General features: G+C 40.0%; 1 long non-coding RNA gene across 2 annotated transcripts in view; it reads right to left on the bottom strand.

Moving 5' to 3' along the window:
* Positions 1-11,452, bottom strand: part of LOC139182182 (uncharacterized) — an 81,373-nt gene extending 69,921 nt beyond the window's left edge. Inside the window, exons 1-2 of one of the 2 annotated variants that reach the window (XR_011565771.1) lie at positions 10,532-11,452; positions 7,773-7,928 (exon numbers count right to left, since the gene is read on the bottom strand). This is a non-coding gene — a long non-coding RNA (uncharacterized lncRNA). The remainder of the gene's footprint in view (positions 1-7,772; positions 7,929-10,531) is intronic. The other variant, XR_011565770.1, reaches the window with a different exon arrangement.
* Positions 11,453-12,947: the final 1,495 nt, after the last annotated feature.

Raw genomic sequence — 12,947 nt, 5'->3', positions numbered from 1 at the left:
TCCCATGTCCATCAGCATAGCTTGTGTGTGCATTTAATTTCTCTCAAAACAACAATTCTTTAAACTTTCTTTCAGCCTCACTTTCTCTATCAGATACCATCTCATTTTGTTCTTCCCTCCTAACAAAATTTCTTGAGATTTCTCTAAACTGTCATTCATTACACTCCAGCCCCATGGCTCTTGCTCTTTCTCAGGCATGCTCCTAACTTAAGAGTCTTAACCTAGCCAGTTTTTCTCCCAGAGAAAAGTCACTCACTTCCTTCCTATCTTTACTCAGATGTTATCTTCTCAATGAGGTCTACAGCAATCACCTTATTTTAAACTGCAGCATACGCCTGCCACTTGGTATTCCAGTTCCCCTTCACCAACTTTCTCTACCTTAACTTTAATAGCACTCATCACTTTTGGCATACTACATAATTTATGTATTATATTGTTTTGGGGATTTCTGCTTTGGTTTGGTTTTTAAATCTATCTCCTTCCGCTAGTATATAAACTCCACAATGGGATGGATATTTGTCTTGATCAGTGATACATCCCAAGTACTTAAAATAGTTCCTAGTACATGAGAGACACTCAATAAATATGTGTTCAATAAATGGATGAACAAATCCAACAAAAATTTAGATGTTAAAAAGATAAACTTATCAAATGCTGGAAGAAAATTGCGTGTTGAGTAAGGTGACAGTGGGTAGGGGACTTGTATAGAAAAGGCCTCTCTATTATATCTCAAAACCCTAAATCCACAAAAAAGATAAATAATTTGAATATATTAAATTTTTTTTTAATTTGCCCAACAAAGCACCTTAAACTAAAACAAATCTCAAATTCAAAAAACAATTTGATCCTCATATCATGGATAATGGTTAATCCTTATAATATATAAAGGCCTCCTAAAAATTAATAAGATAATCTTATTATTTTATAAATCCAATAGAAAAATAGATAAAGGCTAGGAACATACAATTGATCAGTTCAGTTCAGTCCCTCAGTCATGTCCAACTCTTTGTGACCTGATGCACTGCAGCACACCAGGCTTCCCTATCCATCACCAACTCCCAGAGTTCACTCAAACTCATGTTCATTGAGTCGGTGATGCCATCCAGCCATCTCATCCTCTGTCTTCCCCTTCTCCTCCTGCCCCCAATCCCTCCCAACATCAGAGTTTTTTCCAATGAGTCAACTCTTCGTATGAGGTGGCCAAAGTATTGGAGTTTCAGCTTTAGCGTCAGTCCTTCCAAAGAACACCCAGGACTGATCTCCTTTAGAATGGACTGGGTGGATCTCCTTGCAGTCCAAGGGACTTTCAAGAGTTTTCTCCAACACCACAGTTCAAAAGCATCAATTCTTCGGCACTCAGCTTTCTTTATGGTCCACCTCTCACATCCATACATGAGTACTGGAAAAACCATAGCCTTGACTAGACAGACCTTTGTTGGCAAAGTAATGTCTCTGCTTTTTAATACGCTGTCTAGGTTGGTCGTAACTTTCCTTCCAAGCCGTAAGCGTCTTTTAATTTCATGGCTGCAATCACCATCTGCAGTGATTTTGGAGCCCAAGAAAACAAAGTCTGACACTGTTTCCATTGTTTCCCCATTTATTTGGTGTGAAGTGATGGGACTGGCATCTGGTCCCATCACTTCATGTGAAATGGATCCAACCAGTCCATTCTAAAGGAGATCAGTCCTGGGTGTTCTTTGGAAGGACTGACGCTAAAGCTGAAACTCCAATACTTTAGCTACCTCATATGAAGAGTTGACTCATTGGAAAAGACTCTGATGCTGGGAGGAATTGGGGGCAGGAGGAGAAGGGGACAACAGAGGATGAGATGGCTGGATGGCATCATCGACTCAATGTGCATGAGTTTGAGTGAACTCCGGGAGTTGGTGATAGACAGGAAGCCTGGCATGCTGCGATTCATGGGGTCGCAAAGAGTAGGACACGACTGAGTGACTGAACTGAATTGAACTGAACTGATGGGACTGGATGCCATGATCTTCGTTCTTTGAATGTTGAGTTTTAAGCCAGCTTTTTCATTCTCCTCTTTCACTTTCATCAAGAGGCTCTTCAGTTCCTCTTCACTTTCTGCCATAACAGTGGCATCATCTGCATATCTGAGGTTATTGATACTTCTCCCAGAAATCTTGACTCACATATACAATTTATACAGGACTGGAAATAATAATTGTTTTTAACCATATGAAAATATGCCCAACTTCTCTCATAATACAAATTAAAACTACCATGAGATACTATATTTATGAATCATATTGATAAAATCCAAAAGCACTTTGTAGATGTGCTCATACATTGCTGCTGAAAGTACAAATTGGTACAAGTTCTTTGTAAAGCAATTTATCAAAATCTGACAAAATCACAAATGAATAGACCTTCTGAATTAATGATACCACTTCTGAAATTTATTCTGTATGAATCTATTTGCATATTATGAGGTCTGTAAAAGATAATTCATTGTAATACACCATGCATTATTAAAACGCTGGAAAGTGTTCATCAGTAAGACTTTGGTTAAATAAATGATATCTCCACCAACTGAAATACTTTTCAACTGTATAAAAGAATGTAAAACTTTATATTTTGTTGTGACAGAAACTCTAAGATACAATGTTAAGTGAATACTACATCAAGCAGAACATCAGTATCTTATGTTTAAAAAACAGAAATAAGAATACACATAAATACTGGCATTTGCTTACATGTATAAGAGCAAACACTAGAAGCACACCCAGTAAGTCCCCTACGTATGAATCTTCAAGTTGAGAACTTTCAAAGATGTGAACATGCATATGGTTCCAGCAAGAAACCCTCCCTCCTCCAGTCAGTAACTCTTCTTGCCTGTTTACTCCGTGCTAGCCCCTGCATGCCAGCTGTTGTAGGGTACTACTGTACTTTTCAAAGTACTGTATTGTAAGATTAAGGATGTTTTATTTGTTTTTATGTATAATTTAGGTGAAAAGTGGTGTAAATCTAACACAGTACATTGTTACATAGCCAGTTGTGTTAGTTGGGTGCCTAGGCTAACCTTGTTGGACTTCTGAACAAACTGAATTTACAAATGCACCTTCAGAATGGAACCTGTTCATATGTTGGGGACTTTCTCAAAAATTAATATAAGTGTTACCTGTAGAATAAAGAGGTGGAAGTGTTAGTTGCTCAGTCGTGTCTAACTCTTTGCAACCCCAAGAACTGTAGTCCATCAAGCTCCTTTGTCCAGGGGACTCTGTAGGCAAGAATACTAGAGTGGGTTGCCATTCCCTTCTCTAGGGGTTATTCGCAACTCAGGATTGAACTCAGGTGTCCAACATCGCAGGCAGATTCTTTACCATCTGAGCCACCAAGGAAACTTTTCACTGTGTATCTTTCTGCACTTTGTATATTATTTTTCAACTATGATAATGTATTATCTATCCTAATAAACACATTTTAAAAATAGTTGCAGATAAATAGCTCATAAGAAAATCATATCAATGCTACATCATTGAAATTCCAACTAACTTACTTTTATAAACACCTTGACTAAACACTTTATATATACCAAATATGAAAACAGACAAAAAGAACATTTCTCCATTTTGACTACAGGATGAGTGTGGCGAGGGAAGAACAGGAACTGGTAAAGAATTCATTACTGTTATTTATTAGATACTGCAGGCCTGAAAACATGTCAGGAATCCAAATAAAACAAGGCAAGAAGCAGTATTAGCATCAAAAACAACCACTCACAGTGAGCAATACCACTTGCAGAATGAATAAACAGGTGTATAGCCACTTAAAGTTTAATTTCCACATAATAGGAACAAACAGATAAATAAAAGAAAGGCCTTCCCACTGAGACCAAGAAAAATTGGACCACAGAGGAGCAGCACAGCACTATTGTTAAAATAACAATCAAGATAGTGGGTGATGAAAACAGAAGGAAAATACAGAAACTGAAGGTAATCCTCCTTATATTTTACATCTATTAATTCCTTTATATGTATAGTTCAAGGCCCTCAGATGAAGGAAGACTCTGATGCCAAAACTCCCACCTTTGGGTACAAAAGTATCTTGTTCATAAGTGGTAAGTACAAGTACAGACAAATAGATTTCTCCCACTAATAGCTCTAACAATAGTCTTCACCAAAAACTGGGAGATCAAAGGGGTATAACCAAATGAACTGAAAATGTAATTGAAGATATATGTAAGAATGAATGGAATTGGGAGTATTCTACCTAAAGAAAAGAAGGGTAAGAAAAAAGGTGAGTAGAATCAGCATCAGTAAGAACACATTATTTAATTACCAAGCATTTCAGACTTTGGGAATCAGAAAATTAAAAAAAAAAAACAAACACTCCCTCCAGGGAGCTTTGGAGATGGGACATGCACATTAAAACCAAGTTTATAAACTTGTTGCTTGAGAGTCAGTCCAGCACAGAAATATATTTTATTATAGAATGCTATGTCAATACTAAATATGCTAGCCACTTTCATATAAAAATCTGGATTTTCAGTTTCTTTTCAAAACTGGGGCACAGAGGACCACCAAGCATTGAGAAGTAGAAGTGTTAAGGAACCCTGGGATGTCTTTTACACTGAGAACAGAGGAAGCACCATGTGAGAGAAACCACCAGGGGCCTGGAGCCTAGAAAGCTTACAACAAGATGAAGCACAGTGTTGAGGCGTATAGTAGACAGCTTGGGCAGCCATCACAAAATACCATGGGCTGAGTGGCTCAAACAACAGAAATTTATTTTCCTATAATTCTGAAGGCTGGAAGTCCAAGAACAGGGTGCCAGCATGTTCAGGTTCTAGTAAGAGCTGTTTTCCTGCTTTGCAGAGAGCCCTTCTTGCTGTGAACACACATGGGGGGTAGTCAGCTATCTCTCTCCTCTCTCTTCCTGTGCTTATAAAACCATTAATCCTATCATGAGAGCCCCAAGACCCTCATGACCAAATCTAAGCCTGTTTACCTCCCAAAGGCCCCACCTTCAACTGCAGCCACATGGATAGCAGGGGCAAGGCTTCAACATATGAATTTGTGTGTGCTTGTGCACGCTCAGTCGTGTCTGACTCTTGGTGACCTCGTGGACCGTAGCCTTCTAGGCTTCTCTGTCCATGGGATTTTCCAGGCAAGAATACTGAAGTGAATTGCCATTTCCCACTCCAGAGGATCTTCCCAACCCAGGGATCGAACCCAAGTCTCTTGAGTCTCCTGCATTCGCAGGCAGATTCTTTACCCCTGAGTCACCTGGGAAGCCCATGAATTTATGGGGGTGACACAAACATTTGGTCCATAAAAGGAGCAGAAGTAAACCATTTGCTGAGTAAGAAATGTGAAAGTTAATGGAAATGTGGTTAGAAGAGATATGACATTTCAATGATCTCTTCCACTCTTTTGTATTTCAAATTCAGTGTAGTTAAAAATCTTTCTCCACACAGCGTTTCCCTTGTGGTTCGGTGGTAAAGAATCTGCCTGCCAATGCAGGAGGCACAGGTTCGATCCCTCGTCCATGAAGATCCCACAGGCCCCAGAGCAACTAAGGCCATGCACAACTATTGAGTCTGCACCCAGAGCCTGGGAGTCAAAACTACTGGGCCCATGTACTGCAACTACTGGGCTCTCATGCCTAAAGCCCTGCTTCCCAACAAGAGAAGCCACCACAATGAGAAACCCATGCACCATAAAGAAGACCCTGCTCATTGCAATTAGAGAAAGCCTGCCCACAGCAACAAAGATCCACACAACCCAAAATAAATAAAGAATTTTTTTTTTTAAACTGTCTCCTCTCAAAACTTCACTCTCTAATTTACAACTATTATACCACCAAAAATCTCATCTTGAAATCTTTCTAGAAAAGGTAATATATATTCCATTCCATACCAATTATGGACATAAAAGTCAATTTCACAAAGTACATAAGAAAATTGGTTCTGCTAATTTACCTTTCATTAAAAATAAATAAATAATACTTTTAGTGAGCAGAGACTTAGAATCTGGCCAATAATTTGAGATATTAAATTAGTTAATTAATTAATTTAGTGATGTTAAATAGTCAAATGAGGTCACAAGGTCTACTTTAAATTAATTACCTGTGCACATTCTTCAACAATATGGAAGCCTTTCATTTATTTTTCAAAACAGCTGTTAAATACTTAATTTTTTAAAACATGCTGCTAAAAATCTTCTTTTGCCCATGAAAGTCACCATATTTACACTTCTGTTATCCTTCCTTTCAGCTTCTTTTGAAAGCAGGTGGCTTTTGTTTCATAATTAGCAAATACTAAAATAGATCATCAAAATGCAACTTTGTCAAGCTCCTAAAAGCTCCTATATCAGAATATGGTCCAATCCATACTGGTAACAGAGCTGATACAAGACTGCTCTGCCCAGAGATGGGGTCTCGCATAGCTCTGCAAACCTAATGTTCCCTTCACAGGTCCTTCAGATCAGATCAATCAGATCAGTCGCTCAGTCATGTCCAAAGCTTTGCGACCCCATGAATTACAGCACACCAGGCCTCCCTGTCCATCACCAACTCCCGGAGTTCACCCAGACTCACGTCCATCGAGTTAGTGATGCCGTCCAGCCATCTCATCCTCTGTCGTCCCCTTCTCCTCTCGCCCCCAATCCCTCCCAGCATCAGAGTCTTTTCCAATGAATCAACTCTTCTCATGAGGTGGCCAAAGTACTGGAGTTTCAGCTTTAGCATCATTCCTTCCAAAGAAATGCCAGGGCTGATCTCCTTCAGAATGGACTGGTTGGATCTCCTTGCAGTCCAAGGGACTCTCAAGAGTCTTCTCCAACACCAGAGTTCAAAAGCATCAATTCTTCGGCGCTCAGCCTTCTTCACAGTCCAAATCTAACATCCATACATGACCACTAGAAAAACCATAGCCTTGACTAGACAGACCTTTGTTGGCAAAGTAATGTCTCTGCTTTTGAATATGCTATCTAGGTTGGTCATAACTTTCCTTCCAAGGAGTAAGCATCTTTTAATTTCATGGCTGCAGTCACCATCTGCAGTGATTTTGGAGCCCCCAAAAATAAAGTCTGACACTGTTTCCACTGTTTCCCCATCTATTTCCTATGGTCCTTACTGTCCTCAAATCTAAAGCTGGGTTTGGAACCAGGAATCTGATAAATGCAGGACAATCTTATCTTTGCTGCATTAGGCCCAAAGAAGAATCATAACCTACGTGAACCACTCTACAGATCTGAGAGTCACTTACTTGCCACAGCTCCACCACTAGCTCTTTGGCCACTTGATCTCTGAACTTCACTTGCCTAATCTCCAAATGATAAATCTTCACTTCCCAATAATAATGCCTGTCTCTTAGAATTATTATAAATTAAATTCTTAGTACAATGTCCAACAAAAAAGAAAGCACTTAAGGCAGGTCAAAAAGAGACAGATTACATGAATTTATTCTCTCTCCCTCCTAAACCATACCATAATGGAGTTGTTTTAAGGCACAAAGCCACAAGGACAAAGAGAACAGAGAAAAGGAAGGAAAGTTTAGAAGTCAAAAAAGTAAATGATAAGTAATTGGAACTTGACAGCAGACTCAGGAAGGCAAAAGGCAAAGCAGGCAATGAAGGAAGTGAAAAATAACCCCATTTAAGACTATAACTGTGCCCCATACCCACACACCACCCCATCCCACCCCACCCCTGTCTGAGGCATAGGTGAAAACAAAGCCAAAACAAGAAGTCTGGTAAGAAGTCTTTTAAAGAACAGGAATCCCGCCCACCATTATAAGACCAGATCACCTGGGTGATGGTTTCTCCGCAGGGCACATTCACATCCTGAATGCTGAGACTTCAGGCTGCTTACCCTTGTACTTCACAAAGGTGGAAAGTCAGGCTTAAAAATAACTTGTCAGACAGGCGATTAGAAGAGCTTTCTCAGAAGAATATGATGTCTACCTTGACAGATAGGGATCAAAACAAACAAGTAAATGGAAAAGTCACCTCAGAAGAAATAAAAGTCACTAAAGCAGGGAGAAGAAATTTTCAAAATATTACTAAGACTATCAGAAATAAAATAAAAAAATACTGCATCCATGAAAAAGAGAACAGAATGCTATTTTTAAAAATGAGCATCAGGAAATAAAACAGCTTTCCAGTCTCCTCTGTAACACAGTAGGTAAAGACTGAGTACTCTCCTTGGTAAGGATTTCCAGAATCAGTAACAATCACATTTGGTGTTTTGGGCTCCCACATCCAGATTTCACATCCTTTTTATAAATGCATCCCCCTGCCCCCAATTCCCTATTCTGATTTAGATATCCTTTATCTGTGCACTCAACACCCTGTGCATACATCTTTCATATTTCATACGGAATATACCCTAATTTCTATTTGTTGTCAATCTTCCATATTCGAGTGCAAAGTTTCTCCAGGGAAGGGACTGGGTGTTACCAACACATAGCATAGTGTCTGGCATATAAGTAGGTGCTCAGTAAATGTTTTGAGCAGATAAGTAATTGGATAGGGGAATTGTCATCACACCAGTTTGGTATGTCCCCAAGGCTGATCATTCCAAAAACCCATTATCAGCTCTGCTGGACCCCCACAGTAAACTCAGATAAGACACTTAACTAAGGAAAGAACCAGAAAAATGTTTGAGAAGAGAAAGAAAGGATGAGTGGGATCTTCCCTTCAGTAAAGAAGGTCAATTGAACAAATAATATATAATTTTATACAAAAAAAAAAAAAAAATACTCTATGGAGCACCTATGGAATTAAGCTTCTGATTGCAAAGGCAAATGCTCTATACTATAGTTAAACTCCAAATATCCATTTATGTATTCTAAAATATGAACAGTGGTCATATTTGAAGTTATTTTCTTCTTTTTGCTTGTCTTTTCCGATGTTTTTACAGTGTGCAGGTATTACTTCAGTTCAGTTCAGTTCAATAGCTCAGTCATGTCCAACTCTGCAACCCCATTGATTGCAGCACGCCAGGCTTCCCTGTCCATCACCAATCCCCAGAGCTTGCTCAAACTCACATCCATCAAGTCAGTGATGCCATCCAACCATCTCATCCTCCGTCGTCCCCTTCTCTTCCTGCCTTCGATATTTCTCAGCGTCAGGGTCTTTTCCAAAAGAGACCCAGGCATGCATATTTCTTACAAGCTACACAGATGATTCCAATCCTCAGGCAGGTCTGACAATAGCCATTTACAGAACATATGAAGACTCATTAGAGCCTTCAGGCAAGAACTAGGACTCTACCCAGTAACTGCTTTCAGTGACTTAACTCATAACTTGTAAGTAGAAAAGTAATCATTAGTTCAGTAAGAGGGGTAGATGACACATAAAGAATAGGATTTCTCCTGGTGCTTGAGCAACATTAATCCGGATCCAAAGTATCTATTAAGTGAAGACAATGAGTAAGATAGGATTTATCAGGCTTATTTCAAGTTTATCTTGCTTTTCTGTATTTCTAACTCCTAAGGAGTAATTTCTTAGAAGATTAACTCCATTAAAAACCCACCCTCTTATCCTTTTTGCTAGCAATTCTCTCCAAAGTACATAAAAGCCTATTTCAGTTTTTAAGAAGCTAGTTAATCAAATGGATATTCAAGTTCATTTCTTTGGTGTCCTTTGCTAAGAGTTGACACTCAAATAAGGGCTTATAGCACATGCATTTGAGCTATTAGCCACGTCTGCTAACCATTTATCTTCCTTCTTTTTTCTCAACTCAAAAGCTAAAATTCTGTTAGCCTGTCACTTTATTTTTATTCACTAAAATATTACATTCAAATCACATCACTATTATATTAATGTAATAGATGAGCTCTGTAATTGAATGTGAATACTATCACTTTGCACCCTTCTAGAGTTATTAATTTCAGTGTATTCACTGTATTTTCGAATAGGGCTGCACAGTAAATAATACAACAGAAAGAGGCTTTAACCTATTCCCAAAGCCTATATACAAGGATATAAAGCCAGTGGTGTATTAACTTAAAAAATAGATCAATCTTATCTTGCAAAGAGAAGATAAAAGGTAGTTCTGTCATTAAAGACAGCCATGCTTGAGGCTGTAAACCATACTTGAGAATATAAAGAGAAGCCTGCAAGTATCTGTTAAATTTAGCTTTCCGTCCTTGAAGAAAGTCTTCAACCTGATAGACATTTTAAAAACAAAAAAGCAGATTTAATCATCCAGGCATTTCCTCGTGTTAACTAGGCAGAGAAAGCATAAACCCAATAACAACAACAATAATTATAATATCATTTTACAGCACTTTACAAAGAGCTTTAATACACATGAAAGTGAAAATTAACTGAATTCTTAAGTATGGCCATTACACTATCCAGATATCCTAAAGGCATGTAAATGGAGAACGTAACAGTATTCATCAGAAGAGTAACACCATAGTGCCTCAAATCAGCAAGAAAACTCAGAGTGAGAATTAAATATCTGCAGAGCCATGTGAGGAAAACATTTGAATAATACAAGAATTACCCTCAAGTTTTCAAGAAAGAAACTCAGCATTATTTGCAAACCGTATACAAACCTGGTTTAAAGGACTAGCAAGTCGATTTTCAACTCTGTGTACTCATGTTGGTTTGCACCCTCTGGACTTTCCACTGCAATCTGAAACTGGCTCCAGGCGATTTAACAAAGAAACAGACCTGTCCAGACTGGTGGCATGCACGCGCATGCTCAGTCGTGCCGGGCACGTTTCCACCCTGTGGACTGTAGGCCGCAGGTTAAAAGGAAAGGGGACTTACCTAAGAGGCTTGTCGTGGGTGGCGGTAAGACGGTAAGATCTCCCCACTCGTCTGGCAGGATCTTAAGTTTGAATAGAGGCTTTAATGGGGTTCAATCAGGTACAAAGTCCAACAATACCTGACTGACGGTCTCAACAACGTCTTACTCTCTCAAGGCTTCATCCATGAAATGGCTTGGGCTGTGGGAACGGAGGGGCATCCTAGATGGCTCAGTGGGTAAAGAATCCACCTGCCAATGCAGGAGACCCAGGAGACGCTGGTTTGATCCCTGGGTATGGAGGAGGGCATGGCGATCCACTCCAGTGCTCTTGCCTGGAAACGCCCATGGACAGAGGAATCTGGCGGGCTACAATCCATATGGTCGCAAAGAGTTGGACACAACTGAAGCAACTGAGCACGCGGGCGTGGTAACGGAGGGCAAAATGTACATTTCCAGGACAGGGGAGGGGTTAGGAGCCTCCAGTTGCCTGGATCCAGCTTACAGGTCAACAGGCGGTCACATCCTCTCAATGACTTCCCTCAGCACTTCATCGCTCCTGACTGGCTCTTAAAATTTCACACCCACCCATCCTCCACAATGTGCCCTGTTCAGTTCAGTTCAGTTCAATTCAGTCGCTCAGTCATGTCCGACTCTTAGCAACCCCATGAATCACAGCACATCAGGCCTCCCTGTCCATCACCAACACCTGGAGTTCACTCAAACTCATGCCCATTGAGTCCTTGATGCCATCCAGCCATCTCATCCTCTGTCGTCCCCTTCTCCTCCTGCCCCCAATCTCTCCCAGCATCAGGGTCTTTTCCAATGAGTCAACTCTTCCCATGAGGTGGCCAAAGTACTGGAGTTGCAGCTTCAGCATCAGTCCTTCCAATGAACACCCAGGACTGATCTCCTTTGTGGTTGGATCTCCTTGCAGTCCAAGGGACTCTCAAGAGTCTTCTCCAACACCACAGTTCAAAAGCATCAATTCTTCAGTGCTCAACTTTCTTCACAGTCCAACTCTCACATCCATATATGACCACTGGAAAAAACATAGCCTTGACTAGATGGACCTTTGTTGGCAAAGTAATGTCTCTGCTTTTCAATATGCTATCTAGGTTGGTCATAACTTTCCTTCCAAGGAGTAAGCGTCTTTTAATTTCATGGCTGCAGTCACCATCTGCAGTGATTTTTGGAGCCCAAAAAAATGAAGTCTGACACTGTTTCCACTGTTTCCCCATCTATTTCCCATAAAGTGATGGGACCAGATGCCATGATCTTAGTTTTCTGAATGTTGAGCTTTAAGCCAACTTTTTCACTCTCCTCTTTCACTTTCAAGAGGCTTTTTAGTTCCTCTTCACTTTCTGCTGTAAGGGTGGTGTTATCTGCGTATCAGAGGTTATTGATATTTCTCCCGGCAATCTTGATTCCAACTTGTGTTTCTTCCAGTCCAGCATTTCTCATGATGTACTCTGCATATAGTAAGATAAATAAGCAGGGTGACAATATACATCCTTAGCATATTCCTTTTCCTATTTGGAACCAGTCTGTTGTTCCATGTCCAGTTCTAACTGGTGCTTCCTGACCTGCATATAGGTTTCTCAAGAGGCAGGTCAGGTGGTCTGGTATTCCCATCTCTTGAAGAATTTTCCACAGTTTATTGTGATCCACACAGTCAAAGGCTTTGGCATAGTCAATAAAGCAGAAATAGATGTTTTTCTGGAACTCTCTTGCTTTTTCCATGATCCAGCAGATGTTGGCAATTTGATCTCTGGTTCCTCCGCCTTTTCTAAAACCAGCTTGAACATCTGGAAGTTCACGTTTCACGTATTGCTGAAGCCTGGCTTGGAGAATTTTGAGCATTACTTTACTAGCGTGTGAGATGAGTGCAATTGTGCTTTGAGCATTGCCTTTCTTTGGGATTGGAATGAAAACTGACCTTTTCCAGTCCTGTGGCCACTGTTGAGTTTTCCAAATTTGCTGGCATATTGAGTGCAGCACTTTCACAGCATCATCCTTCAGGATTTGAAATAGCTCAACTGGAATTCCATCACCTGCACTAGCTTTGTTCGTAGTGATTCTTCCTAAGGCCCACTTGACTTCACATTCCAGGATGTATGGCTCCAGGTGTGATGAGTGATCACACCATCATGATGATCTTGATCATGAAGCTCTTTTTTGTACAGTTCTTCTGTGTATTCTTGCCACCTCTTCTTAATATT

The sequence above is a fragment of the Bos indicus genome, chromosome 3 (assembly GCF_029378745.1).
Source record: "Bos indicus isolate NIAB-ARS_2022 breed Sahiwal x Tharparkar chromosome 3, NIAB-ARS_B.indTharparkar_mat_pri_1.0, whole genome shotgun sequence".
NCBI lineage: Eukaryota > Metazoa > Chordata > Mammalia > Artiodactyla > Bovidae > Bos > Bos indicus.
This window is presented reverse-complemented; position numbering and strand designations above follow the sequence as displayed.